The sequence below is a fragment of the Canis aureus genome, chromosome 17 (genome assembly GCF_053574225.1).
Source record: "Canis aureus isolate CA01 chromosome 17, VMU_Caureus_v.1.0, whole genome shotgun sequence".
Taxonomy (NCBI): Eukaryota; Metazoa; Chordata; class Mammalia; order Carnivora; family Canidae; genus Canis; species Canis aureus.
In genome coordinates this window covers 32353778-32369274 of record NC_135627.1, presented here as the reverse complement: position 1 = coordinate 32369274, position 15497 = coordinate 32353778, and the positions used below count along the sequence as shown (strand labels likewise).

At 39.9% G+C, this 15497-nt stretch overlaps 1 long non-coding RNA gene across 10 annotated transcripts in view; it reads right to left on the bottom strand.

Moving 5' to 3' along the window:
- LOC144287898 (uncharacterized) overlaps nucleotides 1–15497 on the bottom strand; it is a 258963-nt gene that overhangs the window by 222988 nt on the left and 20478 nt on the right. For 9 of the 10 annotated variants that reach the window (XR_013355715.1, XR_013355716.1, XR_013355721.1 and 6 more), the window contains exon 1: nucleotides 4191–4286. The exons of the other annotated variant lie outside the window; for it this stretch is intronic. This is a non-coding gene — a long non-coding RNA (uncharacterized LOC144287898). Of the gene's footprint in view, nucleotides 1–4190; nucleotides 4287–15497 lie in introns of those variants that run through there. 10 annotated transcript variants of the gene reach the window in all.

Here is a 15497-nt window from a genome sequence, read left to right as displayed (position 1 = left end):
TGGTAGGTATATTTTCCATAGCATCTTCATTCACAATAGCTAAAAATAAAAGCAAAAAAAAAAAAAAAACTAGAAAAAAAAATCCACTGCATAGCAATGATGAATAAACTATCCATAAAATACTACTCAGCAACAATATATGCTCAAAAATACCTTTTATGCTCAAAAGATTTTTTAAAAGGAATGAACTATTGATTAATATACCTAACAACATAGAGAATCTCAAAATCTTTATGCTTAGTGAAGAAGCGAGATACAAAAAAAGTATGTACTATATTATTCCATTTTCATGAAGTTCTAGAAAATGCAAACCAAACTATAAGGACAGAAAATAGGTCAGTGGTTGCCTGGGGACAGGAGAGAGGAAGAGATATTGCAAAGGGGTACAAGAAAACTTTTGCGGGGCTAACGGAAATGTGTGTTACTTGATTGTGGTGACCAATTCATATATGTATGCATATATCAAAAATAATCAATTGTACACTTTATACACAATTTTTGTTTGTCAATTATAACTTAATAAAGTTGCAAAAATGCTATAAATTCAATAGGAATCTTTAAGAGCTGTCTGCAACTGGTTCAGACTTAACATAAACATAGTATGTACTAAAGACAACAGAGGAAAGGCATCTAAGCCATACATTTCAGCAGTTTGCTATGACTTTGTTATTGAATCATTTGACAAATGTTTTATTTCTAACAGAAACCAGGAAAATAAAACTAAGAAATCCTAGAATTTATAGTTAGAAAATAACTCAAAAAATAATATTCCCTCCTATAAGCTTTTCGGTGAACTAAAGATAGCCAACAAAATATATTTACTTAGATATTTATTTGCTGGAGGTTAATAGAGAATATCATAACTTAAGTCTCTCAATGGGCTTGGAAAATGGTATGACCAGAAATTAAAATAAATTAGGCGAAGTCCAATTTTTCAAAGGCATTTTATTTCTAAACTAACAGTAGTAAACAAGTCGCTCTTTTTAACTTCCTTTCTCGTTAGTTTTCACTGGAGTCTAACAATCTGTGTTTAAATAAAAGCTCTGAGCATTTTTGCCACAGGCAAAATTTTATATTCTCTTAGTTCTGTGATACGGAGGAGTCAGCCATTTCAAATTTTTGCAGACTAAATAGAATATTAATGGCCGTAATGATTTTTAAATACTATTTGCAGGTTGTTTAAAATGACTGTGTCATAGCAATGATCAATAAGATAATAAATGTGAAAATACTCTGTACATGGCAAAGAGCTATCTACTCTGTACATGGCAAAGAGCTATCTAAGCACAAATGAAAAGATGAAAATATTCTCCCAAATTATTTTTCATTGGAAAGAATAGAAGGGATGATAAACAATCACACTTATTCAAATAGAACAAGTATTAAAACCAGACCAGCATAGGTCACTTGAGAAAATGGAAGCTCATAGTCCATTGTTTTAAAAAAGGGAGAAATGATTTACCAAGTAAGAAAATAAACTATTCTGAAAATATAAGACTTTTTTTTATGGTCCAGAACAAAACATTCCTTCATTATCTTCAGTGCAAGAATCCAAAATCTAGAACAATGTTTGCCAAATTATTCTCTTAGAACAGTTCCACAGGAACAGAGAGTTTCACAGTCAAGTCTAGGTCACTCTGAGTTAAACAGGGTTTAAAGGGCTATTAGAGTAATTTTCATAAACTCTAAGATGATTATAATAATGTGAAAGAGAAGATAATATGAAGAGAGAAGCATATTACGCAATCTTTTCCCAACTTACTTGACAAAAGAACTATTTTTTTTTTCTCAAAGCTCATCAGGGGACCGCGAAAGGATTTTAATCTAAATGGAACACAAGGATATGGAATGGAGAATCTCACCCATGCACCCTTAGAAAAACAAAACTTAAAGACTGAGAGACTGATTTCCTGTAAATGTCTGATTTACAGAAAATCGAAACTTCTCTTCAGACCAATGAGCTTCCGCCAAGAATCTCTCCCCATCTTCTAGCCTATGAACTCACTGCATGGACTTTGACTGGACCTCCCCCTCCTCCCTTTGGCACTCCTTGAGCATAAAAACAACCCACCCAAAATCCCCTTGGAGCAGCCTGTAGTTTGCTGGGATTTTCGGGTCCTAAACTACAATTTCTCTGCTATTCCCAAATAAACCTGATTTCTGGAAACTCAAGCTTTCCTCAGTTCACTTCTTTTCTTTCGTTTGACAGGTCTGTCATGGTCAACCTTTAACTAGAAACGCCATGAGTTAATCAGTATAGATAATTAAAGAATTCAGGAAACCTGATAAAGATGAGAATATATGAATCTCACAAAAACGCAGTCTGACTGACTACACTGATGTAAATGCATGAGATTACCGATTACTAAAGCACTGCATAAAAGGAACATTGCAGAAAGCACTTGGTTACATAGAAATATGGGAGAAGCTTGTATTCAAATGAAAGAGTAAACTGTGGGAACAAAAGTTGCTATTGTGTTGGCCAAATAACTTCTGTTTACTAAAATGCCTCTTGTGAAAATTCACAGCACCAATTAAAGCCCAAGATAAAATGAAAACCCAAGAATCCAGTGATAGCTACAGTTAGGTGTTTCTCAAGCTGGTAATCCTGGAGCCCTCGCTCTCTGTGTAACTTCTCTATAAAATCCAACCTTCTCAGTCTCTCGGTGCCTTGTGCAAAGCGGCTGGTCCTCACCCTCTTCAATAGCCTAGGAAATTTAGTCACTTTCAAAACCCCTCTCTGGAATGTGGAGGCTGTGTGAAGTGATTCTCATGCACACGGCTTCTGTGAACAGTTGAGCCACAAGTGCACTGCACAAAGACCTCTGGCCAGGAGAGCAAAATCCAATCTGTGTTATACTCATCAAGCCACGTGCCCTGGCATTGTGCTGCCTTAGTCTGGAGGAAGAGGGTCTTTGATTTTTGCAACGAGTCACTGGTTAACTGGCTAGGTTTGTACCTACCACTCTCACGCCATGCAAAAGTGTTATCTTTTTCTAATTCTCATTAAGCCACCGTACTGGCTTACAGCACCCTGCTCAAGACCATCAACCTTGACCTCTTGTTCAGATATTCTACTCTCCTGCCCAAGAAGTGCCTTGTGGCTCTGATGGCATGAATAATGGCCTCTCGACAGGGCAGAAAACATATACCTGAACCTGAATCTGTTAGCCTGGAAAACCTAGAAGCTTCTCCCTTATCCTAGCCCTTTCCTGAGCAAAAATAGCAGAAAGATTTGAGAAAAAGAAATAAAACCACTGGAAAGTGGAAATATAGGAGGGTGTGTTTCACAAATAAGATCCCTGTTACAGGACCTTTGGCCTAACCCAGTATCTGGATGGAACATTCATTCCTGAGCCAAGTGTCTACCCTTTTGGTCCTTCAACATCACTAGGGAGAGGTAGGTAAGGTTCTATGATGCAAACAAGGCTGGGCTATTGATGGTGGGGAGAGGGGTATCTGTTCTTAGAGAAAGTGAACATGGCCTGGATAGGACACCACAAGAAATCTACTACTATATCTCTCTAGCCTTGAGAGTAATAAATTTTCATATAAGTTAAATAACACTTCTTAACTTTCCACATTGGATTTTACATCTCAGCTCCTTGAACTATAACTTTCACATGCATCTTTTTTAAGTTAAGGGTCTCATTTTAGATGTGAAACTGAGAGTTTCATAAGCACTTTGATAAAGACATAGGTGGGAGAATGATTGGTGATTCTGCATGATTTATGCCTATTTCCAGTTCCTAACAGGAGGCGTACTTTTTAAAATATTTTCACATTGATACTTGCATGGCCCTCCAATAAGAGTCCACAAAGGGAAAAAGAAGCAAACCCTTCAACAAGGAGGCTAGCTTTATGGAGGAATGATTCCCTCTGACCCCTCCCCAAATATCTCTGGCACTTCTTATTCCCACCTGCATCAGGGAATGATCTGGTCAAAACCGTGACTCCCAGAATATTCAGGGAAGGAAAAGCAAAAAAGCAAACAGAAGATTCAGTTAGATACTGACAAAGAATGAACTTTACTCTTTCCCAGGAAAATTAAGGGACTGAGGTGCTCAGTGCCCCCTTTTTATGACATATCCCTAATATGCCTACTTGAGGTAGTACAGAAAGCTCAGGCTGAAGAAAGTCAGAGATCTGAAGGGCAAAAAGGAAAGAAGGGAAAAACATCCTGTGCTCACCAGGAATCCCATGCACCAGGGCCAGAAGTGAATTCCTTCAACTTTGTAAAAATGTGATTTGGTAACAGACACTGGAGGAAAGTGAGACATCACAAGGTGTGACAGTGGAGCTCTGACAACACAAATGAAATCACAAAGGCAGTCAGCCCAGGCTGGCTCCTTTGGAATTCCAAAGAAATCCTGATGATTATTTCATCCATGTTCAAATTAGTTTAAACCTGCTCCCAATGACCTCTCTGTGTACCAGGACATTTTTCACTCATCTCCAGGACGTCCAGCTATTCAGAGAAGGCTTCACTGAAGGAAAGGAAGCACACCCCATGACCCACATAGGGGCCAGATATGGCTGTCCTCATCCTGGTGGAATCCTTAGTAGCTTTCTTCCTACTATTTCTGTGCAAACCATTTACAGCTGGGTATTTCCCTACTTGTGAAACCAGACTGTCTTCCCAGCAGAGCAGGACCTATTTGATGAATGGTGGCAGAGGGCTAAGGTGGAAGCAGATTTTGATTGCCTTGATTGCAAGAATCCAGGCGTTTAAAAGTGACTTAGATGGCTTAACCCCTTCTTCTCTGTGCTACAGTAAATGAAGAACAACAAAAATTGTGTATATACTCTGACACAAAGCAAAAGATAAAACAGGCATTTTGCTCAGTGTGTTTGAAGCACTGTGATGACATTTCTAATTACTCTTTGAAAACTATATTACATAAATAATTCATTAATGTATTTCAACAAAAAAAGAGTCAATATATAAGTATTTGGAGTAAAACGCAAAAGTCCATTTTTTTTTACCTCTCACCCCCTCCCATTTTTCTCCTCAAAGATAACCAAATTTACAGTCGTATGTGTATGACTTTGTCATTTTTCTAAATATTGAGGTAAATAACAGATTTTTCACGAGCAGATTTTTCTGCCTGCTGCTTTTTTCACTAAGAGTACATCTTTCAGGTCCTCCATGTTAGTATATAAAGGTCTGCTTCATCCTCTTTAATGGCTGCAGAGTTGTTGTGGTTTGATATAGTAGAAAATTATCATTGTGTTGTCATGGCTAAAAAGAACTTTGAAAAGGAAGTATATGATTTGCCTGGTTTTATAGTGACATTTTGAAAATTAAATGGTAGCTTCCAAAAGCATATTTAAGCTCTAGTCACTAAAAAAAGTGCTCAACAAAATAAACCACAGAGCTCACTGCTCACAAAGTCAGCCTGGTATGGGTTCCGTCTCGTAATCTGGCTCTAGGGGAGCTCTTTGGGTAGTAACTCTTGGCAATACCTCCCTGAAACCGATCAAGTGCAAGTAATTTCCAATCCTGACTATCCTTTACATATAAGCTGTATTAAAATTTGACCCTGTAATTCCTTAATAGAAAGATACTATTGTTGGAGGAAAAAAATGAAAACAAGAAATAGAAGAAAAGCAAAATTTATTTGTTAGGTTGATTTTCCTGGCAGTGCTAACTTGCTTTCCATAAATTCTGGAATGGTTAAGCAATCACACGTTAAATTATATTGGGCTGATTGCATTACTCACCTTATTACAACACTGGTCTCTATTTTCCCTTGTGAATTATTACTTGGCTTACTCTAAGCAAGTTAAAGATTCTTTAACCTTTTTGGTAACTAAATTTCAGGCATTGCAGCAGAAATAGTCATGAGAAGTTCCCTACTAGTTTCCTTTTCTTTTTAAGAAAGTAAAATGAGCCTGAAGTTTAAGGAAAAAGCAGCCAATTGCATTCTATATAACACCTCTGGATCCTACACTTTTAGGTCAAACTGTATTTTACCTCTCCCCGAGAGAAGAGAAGATAATTATTTCATGTCAGCTTTTAATGATTTAGCACAACTCTTCAATCAATGGAACCGAAGGCTATTGATAGCACCAACAATATAGATGTTAGAAAGTTTTGCATTGATTTAATGCCTGAAATCAATCAGTCTTTCACCATTCCATTTCCCTTCCATTGCTCTTGCAGACTTGGATAACATTCATATCCTGAATCATCAGAACTCCTCTAAAGAGGGGAGTAAGCTCCACTGCAGAGTCTAGTACTCTACAGCTACTGGATTTGAACCCATCAAAAGCAAGAATGGTTTCTTTATTATCAAAAGAAAGTTCTTCCTGCAAGGAAATGTCAAAATTCAAGGGGTCACTGCACTTTGAGATGGCTTTATTTGTAGAACTTCCTAGTTTCCTATCTCCTACAATCTACTGTGGTTACTCAAGGACAATGGTCCATGGTGGCAGCAAGGCTTACAGCCAGGATTTGAGTCTGAATGCGGCTCATGCTCTCCTCCACATTCCATTTGTTCAAGTAACTTTTCCAGGGCTATGGAGTCAGACCAATTATCTTAGAAACAAGTAATTATAACCACATTCACAGCTCCCTAAAAGGGTGAGTGCATTCCAGTAACAATTTCTCATGAAAGAAAACAGTAATTGAAGGATTGGCAAGGCTATTGCAATAGGCCAAGACCTTTGGAAAGACATTTAGTAGCACAAGTGCGTGCCTACACACACACACACACACACACACACACACACAGAAGTCCACTTACTTTCCCACCAGAGAAATTTATCCTTTCCATCTAAATCCACTAGATATTTGGGGAGCAGTGAAGGGAAATACAGGCAATAGGAAACAAAATAGATGAAGCTAAGGTTGACATTTTGAGTTCTGGCCATGCATTCTTCTTTACCACTTGAGTCTTTTCATCTCATGCTTACATATTGTTGAACAGGAGTCACAACATAAAAATATTTACAAAGTTTCTTCCTGAGATAATACATGTGGAAGTACTCTAGAAAAGGTAAATTATTCTAATCATCCTAAGGTAAATTTAATCCTTTTTGTAGTCTAATTCACATTTTCATCAATAGAGTAAGTACCAACTCAACCCAGACGTGGCAACCAAACCACGCCACTTATCTAGATATATTGCTCTAAATTGATAACAGTCCCCAGATTTCAATCTTAACTGAATACAGCACAAACACTAACATACACATGCATATTCAAATCCATCAGCACAATGCTTTGGATCTAATTGTTCACAGGCTATTTTTCTAAGACTAGATAATAAATTATTCGAGGGTAAAAACTTACTTATCTGGGCCTTCTCCACAACACAGACTTTAAGACTTTGTACGTCATCTCAGTCAGTAACTAGTTGTTGAATTAATTAACTATCAGACATTCGTGATAGGTTTTCAGATACCAGACCTCTGAAATGACATGTAAATACATGCTTTGAGTAGACTGGTGACATTTATCGGGAAACCTTTCCTTTTGCCCAGAGGAAAGAATAAATACGTATTTCTTTCCTTTGGGCAGAAATAAAATGTCTGTGGTATACATACATATATACACACACACAAATATATTTGAGCAGCAGAGCTCATTCCACTTGGTTCTAGAAAGCAAGAAAGACAAACCCATGTGGGAGAGAAGGGGATGTCTGACCTTGCTGCTTTGTTTTTCATGCATTCAACCAGAGTATTAGGACCAAGGGGAAACAAAAGGTAATTGAGCTGGGATTCTGGGGAAGCATTTTGTAAGTGAATAAAAGGCCACAGTGATGAGTTCAGTGGCAGAGGGGGCTTCCAAACACATCTCCAGAGAATCTGAAGTGAACCTAAATGGAAAGGCTTTTTTTTTTTTTTTCAAAATGCATAAAATGCTAGGTTTAATATTTGTCTCTTTCCTGTGAGCGGGTTAACACTGGTTTTTGGTTTAGACGGGAAAAGAGCTCAGCCCAAGTTGCCTGGGCTCCTTGGGTGGCTGAGCGGGGAAGGAGCGCCATCTACTGGCCATGGATGCAAGGAGCGCCCCGCACGTCTTCCCCAAGCGGGGCCTCAAAACAAATCATGCATCGTTTTGTTAATGCGGCTTTTGGAACCTGGCAGCTCCAAAGTTAGGATCCAAAAACAAATGACCAAGTACATGTGCTTTCCATCTTCTCTCTAATTCTCCTTCCTCAAATATCCTTGGGAAGTAAACGCAGAGGAAGAAAAAGAAATAGAACCGTTCCCTTAGAAAAGCAAGGAGTGGTGGAATTTGGTTTGTCTGGGAGAGGGGAGCAAACAGGGCTGATTTCTCCCACGCAAAGCAGGCTTTAGGATAGACTTCTACCCATGCTGGACCCCCCTATCTCCTCCACCCCTTGGACCCAGCTAGCTAATGAGGGTGCTGGTTAACTGGGGGCTTAGGGGTGACATGGAACAAAGGGACAGCTGGGTTGCAAGCAGGTCGGCGTGGGGCTGCATTGGGAGCCCTGTCAAACCCTGGACTCGAGGTGCTTTCAGTCCAAAGCAGAGCAAAAAAGCCCCACCTTCTTCTGTGTCCCGGATTTCTGCTGAAGGATATAGCCCTAGTGTTACCAGAACTACAAGGAGCTGACCAGCCCCCATGAGTGTCTCTCAATAGAGAGGTCTGTACCCCTACCCCAGAACAGTTTGATCTTCACCACCTTCCTTGATTTCCAACCCAGGGAAATTTCCCATCACAGGCAAATACACCTTTCCTACTGCTGACTGATGCTCTCTTGTGAAGCCCCCACTTCCAACAAATCCAAAGGACCCCTGAATTCTCTATTTCAAAGGATTGGCATAAGCAAAACCAAAATTCACTGCAAGATCCAAATTAGGAACAGTTTCTTAGCTCTCATATTAAATGAATAGTATAAAGATCCCTTCTGTGAGGTGTCTGATGTGGGACTCTCAAAATAAGGAGCCATTTGCTTACACATACAAAGTACACTGGCATCAAGATAGTGAGTATGACATGAGCAAAACAGTTTACCCATGACTTCAGTCTGCTCTTCTCCAACATTCCTTCCTCCTGTTGGTCCAAAGCCAGCCCCCATCACCCACCCTGATTTTCGGAGAGTTAATCTCAGGGGCTGGCACTTCTTTAACACAGACAGGATAACTACATCAAAAAGATGAGAATCTTTTTTGTTGTTGTTGTTAAAAGACTTTATGAGAAGTAGGCTCCACGGAGGGAGCCCGATGTGGGACTTGATCCCCGGTCTCTGGGATCATGCCCTGAGCCAAAGGCAGACGCCCAACCACTGAGCCACCCAGGCATCCCAAAAAAAGATGAAAATCTTTTAAAGAGAACCAAAATCACATGTTTTTGAAAGATGTGGTGACTGTTTTTCTAAAAATGAGACAAGAGACACTGTATTAGGTTGTCTTCATTTTGCCAAATATTCTTTTTTTAAGATTATATTTATTTATTTGACAGAGAGAGCACATAAGCAGGGGGAGCATCAAAGGGAGAAGGAGTCTCCCCACCAAGCAGGGTGCCCGACCTTGGGCTCGGTCCCAGGGTCCTGGGATCATGACCTTAGCCGAAAGCAGACAATTGACTGAGCTACCTAGGCTCTCTGCCAAATAGTCTAAAAACAAAAAGAATCCCAAGAAATAAAGCAAAGAAGCACTCCACTGATGTATTTTTCAACCTTACAAAACTTAGGAGAGGGAGCGATACAACCTAATTGCTTGAGTTTGACTTTTAAATTACTTATCAGCCAGGAATAAACTCTATGTAAAAGAATTAAGCAGGGATGATTCTTACAATAGTGGTTACAACAGAAAGTTCTAGGATACCTATGACATTAAGAAAGTGAAAGACACCCATTTTTCTTTGTTTTGTGTTTTGTGTTTGTTTTAGGGTTTTTGTTTTTGTTTTTGTTTTGTTTTGTTTTGTTTTAGAGAGAGAGCTTGTGTGCATGGGGAGGAGGGGTAGATGGAGGGAAAAGGAATCTCAAGCAGACCCCATGCTAAATGCAGAGCCCATTGTGGGGCTCAATCCCAGGACCCTGAGATTATGAACTGAGCAGAAACCATAAGCCAGATGCTCAACCCACTGAGCCACCCAGGAACTCCCAAAAAACCCATCTATTCTTTATATGACACCATGTCCCTTCTTTCTTTCAAAACCTCTGAAATATTTAAGGCCCTCTTTGTTTAGGAAACTAAATCTTAGCCATCTCTAACAGAGTCTACTTAATTAAGCAACACCTAAATACTGATGTGTGTGTAGTGATATAGATAAAATGGGGAAGTGGGCCAGCAGGAAGGAGGGAGATGTGCCCCGATGTAGGTACCTATATGTGCTATTTCTGTGTTACCCACACCTCTCTTGTTGAAGCATCAGTTCCTCCTAGGGAGAAAGACTTTATCTTCCGACTCCATGGTTTAGGTTCCTAAAATAGTGCTTTATGGAGGGCAGGTGCTCAGCAATGCCTTATTTTAGCCAGCTCAACTTGCACAATTTCTGAGCAAATCCATACTCAAGGGATAACCATAAAAACAACCCTACTGGTTCAGTGAGGCACTGAAATGACCACCTCAGACTCAGAATAAAGTAGCTCAAGAGAAAGCACAGAACAACTGCTCCCATTTAGGACCTGGATCCCCAGGCAGTTCTTCCTAGTAACCCCAGAATCCCATTACCAATGCCTACTCCCCATGTTGACCTTGCCATAGATGGGATTCTGCAACTCCAGCCTATAGCCCCATCTTTCCTGAGCATGAGGTGTTATCTTGTCCTCTTGGACCACTGAGCTCTGTTCATGAATGATCAGCCATCTCGTTACCTGGACTGCCAAACACTGTATTCTCTTGTCTCTCTGACTCAGACTGCTGACCACCTTCATCTCACCTTGACTTCTAGGTATGTAAATGACTTGCTCATTTTAAGTGATAATCTGTGTTCTCTGAGGATCTTTGTATGCCCACTTGCCTGGCAAATAAAAGAGATACATGTGCAATAAATGTGGAAAATCAAATGAACAAATAAATAAGCAAATGATATTAGTATTACTGAATTGTCATCACCTCTTGGGTGGCTCTTCAGAACCAATTCGTCCCAAAGAGGCACATTGTGTGCTGGTCCCAGGCTCTCCTGTCCCATGTCTTCCTCTTGTAGATACAAATCTAGAGATAAGTTAGTATTCCATGTCTTCCTCTTGTAGATACAAATCTAGAGATAAGTTAGTATTCCATGTCTTCCTTCCCAGAGCCTATGCACAGGTGTTGAACCAGCTTGTGGGTCCTTCAGAAGGGCCATCCAGTCATGAGAATACAGTCCTACCTCTGGTAAATTCCCAAGTTATGGCAGATATGGTAAGAGACAGGTTCAGTCCTAGCATCCTTGCCAACACTTATAAAGTCTCACTACTCTGTGAAAGATATCCACTTAATCCTTATAATAACCCTATGAATATCACCTCATTTGACATAAAACAAACACAACAATGTTAAGCTACCTGCCCAAGATCATACTTTGGCAGGATGGGGCATTGAACTTTGACAGGTTGACTCCAGAGCCCACATTCTTATTCTCTACGTTACACTGATTTTCCATTCTGTGACCACCCAGGCTGTTATAGTCACCCTATCAAGAAAGAAAACAAAGATAATGTTGATGCAAGCCAATTTATGAGAAAACTCAAACTCACACCATATATGAAACCAATCTTTTTGTCTCTTCTCTGCACCAAAGTGCTATTTAATTCAGAAACAGTACTAGGAGATGGCCATCTTTCAGCTAAGAGGTAAGATTAAGACCATAGGGATCCAGAATAAGGGCAGACTGGCTTTAAGAAATAGGATTGAAAGGTTGTGCTGTTTTAATGGGGGGAGTTAAGAAAGAAAGCAGGGCTTAGGATGGCTCCAGTATTCTTAGTGCTATTGAGTGGGTGAGGATGGCACTTTTAGTAGAGGTTACGAATACAGGAGTAAGAGTGAGTTTTGACAGGAAAGGAGTGGATGTAATGACTTACTTTTATATGGGCTAAAAAACACGTAGGTGTTAAGACATGATTTGCCCAAAAAGTACAAACACTATAAAGATAGCACCTTCCCAAAATTGCAAAATAAAAAAAAAAAATTGAAAGCAATTTAGATTCATTGAGATTTCCATTTACTTAAACTTTGATTTTTGTTCTGCACACAGTATCATCCCAATACATCATTGAACATACTGTATTATACATACTTTCATGATTTCACATTTTCAAACTTACACATGGATATGATTATCCCTCCGAAGTTGGGGTCATACTTCTGGCCAGAGTAGTTCAGGAGACAGAGGCCCATCTGCACTGCAGGCTCCTGATTCCCCCCCCCTCCCCCCCGCCCCGGAGGATCCAGGAGACCAGGCCGTGGCAAGGGAATGCCTGCCAGGCAGACCGCAGGTGTGGGAAGTATGCTCAGATGTGGTCTGTACTTCACCCAGGATGGTTTGGGCCAGCTGGGTCCTGCTCAGAGGGATTCAGGATGAAGACCAAAAAACTGATTTAAAGCAAGAGTAAGGAATCACAGGGTCTGATATTAAATGCATAGGATACTCCCTTAAGACTTGAGTTGGCAGTGAGTGGAAGTGATAAATTGTTATAGATACATTAGAAAAATTCTAAGGAGAGGCAATTCAGATAATCCCTATCTTAGAGGAGACATATCAGGCCAGTGCAGTACACAACAAACCCACTTACATGTTTAGTATCATGCTTCACATGCAGCCAGTTGTCTGTGGACTAGCACCCATTTCTTTAGTCACTCCCTCTCTTGCCTTCCCTGGAAGTTCATATGTAGGGATCACCTACAATCCCCATTACAAACAACCACTACATTACATTGTCAGCAGGACATATGCTGCCTTTACTCGAATTTCAGCATAGCTGACCAAAATTGTCTCCCTAATAAGTATTTGGGAGGCTAGAATTAAACTTGAATTTCAAATAAACCATATCTTTTTCCATACAAGAACATCCAACGCAGTATGTGCACTTATATACACCAAAAAATTATTTGTTAATCTGAAATTCAAATTTAAGTGGGCATCCTATATTTTATCTATTTATGCTATATTTAATATAGTATAATTATAGTATAACTTAATATAGACAGTAAGGTCTCCAAATTGTTTGGATTTTGACAGCTTTCAGGTTGGGGGAAAAAAAATTCTACAATGTGCTAGAGCCCAGAGAAGAGGCAAAAAAAATAAATTGCTGTTGAATAGAATTTTATAAAAGATTAGAAAATCATCTCTATTTAAATTCTGCCAGAATCTTCTCCTCCTGTTTTCCTGTTCTTAATGGCACTACCAAATCATCCGATCTGACATTCTAGAACTATCCTTGACCCTGCCTTTGCCCTTAGCCCCTACCTTCACTGGGCCACAAATCCACCTATAAATTAGCTTTCAAATTCACCCCTCTCCTTTGGCTACACTGCTTGAGCCTCTTAGCTGAAATACTGCCATAGTCTCCTGAGAGGATCTCCACCTCCATCTGACCCTATTAAAGTGAGCCTGCAGATGAAGATCCATCTAAAATCCAAATCTAATTGAGGCGCTTTGCTTAGAGCTATTTAACAACCTACTCCTTGCTCCATGTCCAGGCTGTCTGTGATGTGCCTCAGTGTGGTGCCAAAGGCAGCTCCCACAGGCTTAGGACAGCCACCTATGCATGCATCTTCTCAACGCTGCATTTGCTGACAATGTTGGTAACTCAAAACTGAAGATAGGAATATTTACACCATAAGAAATCAGCAAGCACTACAAATCAAGGCCTTTTTTTATTATTATTGGAAAGTTGATTATTAAACATTTACCAGCCCAGGACTGCCTAGGTCCTCTACAGTACATTTGGCTACAAGAAACAGAAAACACAACCAGTAACAGATAAACCACAAGCGATGCTCAAATGTGGTCCCAGGCTGGCAGCAGCAGCAGTAGCATCTGGGAACTTGTTAAAAATACAAATTCTCAGGGCTTACCTTAGATGCTTTGAATCTGAAGTGCAGGGAATAGGTCAGGCAGTCTGTGTTTAAACAAGCACTCAGCTGATTCTGATACCCACCAATATTTGAGAGCTATTGATGTAAACCCATGCTTGCAAATGTTAGTGTTTATATACATTAACTGGAGGGCTTGTTAGAACACAGATCTTGATTCCATGGGTCTGGGGTGGAGCCCCTGGTGATATCGCTGCTGCTGGTTTACCAACTCCATCTTTAACTAGCAAGGGCTTAAACCACAAAGATACTTGTAATTCATTTAACAAGAATACTGGAAGCAGGCCGTTCAAGGCTGTTTCAGTGGCTCAGTGACATCATCACGTACTCTTTCTATCCATTCAAGTAGTGTGCTCATAAATTTTAATAACTGGCTAGGGTTAGGGCAATTCCTGATTGGTAACATTGTGATTTGCAGTATTTGCCAGTTCCCATGGTGTAAATAGTTCATCTTAATCTATCAATGTCATGCTAACCAGTTTGCAAAATTCTTGAAAATTTAACAATTCGATCTCATAAGCCTGTATGAGCTGACTCTAGTAGCTACCGGATATAGACTTGTGATCTCATGGTAAAGGGAAAATACCATTGGCAAGGATGACAGTGCTCTGAGCATGGGAGTCCTCAGCTTTACAGATCCATGGTAATCCAGCTTTGCAGATCAGCAGTTTTTTATCAAAGGCCTCTAGATGAACAGCAAATCTTATTACTAGTTTACTAGTTTAAATCATCCTAGGCAGATAAGGACTATCCCATATTTGGAAATTTTCAGTTACTGTATGAAGAGGTGAGGTGCAAACACCCTGTGGAGGATGAATATGGTCCGTAAATGAATCCACTATACAAATGTATGTTGAGTACCTGGTACCTACTATGTACCAGGTATAAGGCTACATACAGTAAACGAGACGGCCTTTTCTTTAAAGCGCTTATCATCTAGAAGTGGACAGAGCTGATGCTCCACTTAAAAAAAAAAAAAAAAAAGAAGTATTCAATGTAAAAGTATAGCCATAACATAAAGAATAAGAATGTGAATCCCATGAGGGCAGGGATTTTTGTCAATTCCGCTCACAGCTTTTTCTCTGCATTTCCCCTTGCTTGGCAAACAGTAATGCCTAAGAGTTACTTGTAGAAAAGAATAAGAGAGAGCCTCTCTGCTATGCAGCATCATAGACAGCTTCAGTGTTCAGACTGTGAGAGGGCCAGGAAGCTGTGAAAATGCTCTAGAGATGAACATGCTGAAGTCAGATTCCTCTATGCAACCAGAGTCAAGCAATGGTATCTGCGGCCCTGAGAGGCTCTGTGATCCGTTCAGGAAGAAATCCCATCAAACTGATAGTAAGACCTAAGGAGGACAGATCTTAAGAGGCAAGAAATACCCAGAGACTGGCAGAGGGCTGAGTCCCCATGTTTCTTGGCACTTAATCCATAAGAAATCAGCCAGCAGCAAAAGAAAACCCTTTGACCTTCTGGGTGTGGTTCTCCCAGGGTTTTTACTT